Below are 2,109 nucleotides of genomic sequence, written 5' to 3'. Positions count from 1 at the left end.
TGCGCGCGACATTCAAATTAGCGGCGGTATCCTTCTTGTCGGCGGTACCATCAGGTGCGCTCCCGGGTTGGCACGCTCAGGCAGCTCACCCTCCGGGACAGATTCTATGAAGGGGCCGTCCCTGGCTGCCGGTCTGATCCTCCGGGGCGCCCTGCCGCGTTGCCGACTACGGGGCCTCTCGCCCGATCTGGGGGCGTAGAGTGGCCATCCCCTTCGTCCTCGCCTTAGCTGACTCGCACCGGAACCTGGAATGAAGCTCGGCAGCTTAATTGCTCTCAAATAGTGTAACGGAACGCGGACTCAAATACGACCTGTGTGCGTGGCTTCTCCGTCCTTGCGGTCCTCCTCTTGTGGCTGTCGCGACGTCGGTGAGACGGGTAAAATTTTACAAGGTCTCCGGGAGCCGCCGATACGCTAAGTTAAATAATCGAGTTCGCTACGGACTAAAAAGTAATTACGAACGATAATCGGTATTCGGGCGCGGGAGCCACGCAACGCAGTCCCGCGGCCCGCGCCACGCGTCCGCCTCCGAAAATCGGAAGGACACAGGACTTGAAGCTACCGCCCGCGGTCGGGTCCGCAGATCCCTTGTGACGGACGGTCCAAAAAGGGGCGTCCCGTCGCAGTACACACACCCCTCAGGGTCATTCACATGAATTGTCCTTTATTCTTCATTTAAGTCGCCTCTGTATTATCATAAGTGTTATCACATGGAAAGCTACCCTAAAGGCAGTCTTATACACAATTAATTTGTCCCGGAAAATACTATGTATAATGTATCAGTACTGTATGGCCTGCAGTGAGCAATCGTGTACCGAACAAACCCCTATGCCGTTCGAACACACGCTCCCGATCCCTCGCAGTTCCGGTCCGCGGCACGTCAATCTTACTATTTATAGTCTATGTCGCGCGATCAGCTGTTCCCCGGCAGTAGACATCACGCTCACACGAGGATGACATGACGTACACTCCGACACGTGTATGCCGGCGCCAACGCCCCTGTCACTGGTTACAGAATATATCGGGCCCTCAAATAATCAAATGTACACCAACCTGTTATGGTATATCATTCGTAGGATCCTTAGGCCGATCCACTCCGACCGCCTCGTATGAGCAACGCTAAATTAAGGGGGGAGGACAAGGACACCGCAAAAATACACGTATATACAGGGTGGACCATTTTAATCCATCCAGTCGAATATCTCGAAAATCAAGCACGGGAGAGAAAAATTTTTCAGACAAAAGTTGTAGGGTTTCGAGGGGAACATAAGATAATAACATTGGTTTGACCCTGAGTGGCGTCGTCAAGGTCAGGACATGGTCACTTTGAATTTTTTAAATGGAACTCCCAATTTTTTATTACATGTTCTTATAGCACGCCTCGAAAACTTTCCAAAACACATAAATAAAACATTTTTTTATGAAATAAATCTTGAGTTATAAAGCTTGAAAGTTGGAGTACTGTCGGCGTTAGCATCATCCAAGGTGTCCAAACACATGCAAAAATAATTGTAGTATCTTATTTTTGTCTGTAGTTTAACATATATCCAAAGCTTATTGAAATCGGAGGGGAACACTTCCGTGTGTTCCCTTGTAAGTAAGAGCGATTAGCGATTCGGTCGTCGAGCCTTGAGCGGTAGTGGGGGGTCAATAGGCGTCGCCTTTGAAAAGAGCAACTATAATTACTCTGTTTTGCCGTTATCGCGCGTATTCTTGGCAAGGCTGTTCAGAGCTGCACATTGATAAATCGCATCATTAATCTCTGTTGCACAGAAGTTTTCTTAACTCGCGATCACCTCCAATTCCGTAATTGTTTTTGCTTTAAAATCATCTAGATAAAGACTGGCACATTTGAAATCTGATTTCAGTTAACTATTTGAGTTTTCATCAAAACAATGGATAGCAAAAACAGTCAGGTATGTAAAACATATTCATTTTCTAAATAATTTTTGTTATTAAATAAGACCGCCTAAGTGAATAACACAACTAACGAGAGCGCCTTTACGGTCACGGCTGGATCTTAGATGCCTCATAAATTCTATATGAATTTTTCTTAAATCCATGTACAGCCGTTAAACTGCGCGCCGATTAAATGTTCAGACTTGAAAC

The sequence above is a fragment of the Wasmannia auropunctata genome, unplaced genomic scaffold, assembly GCF_000956235.1.
Source record: "Wasmannia auropunctata unplaced genomic scaffold, wasmannia.A_1.0 LD336095.1, whole genome shotgun sequence".
Classification (NCBI taxonomy): domain Eukaryota; kingdom Metazoa; phylum Arthropoda; class Insecta; order Hymenoptera; family Formicidae; genus Wasmannia; species Wasmannia auropunctata.
This window is presented reverse-complemented; position numbering follows the sequence as displayed.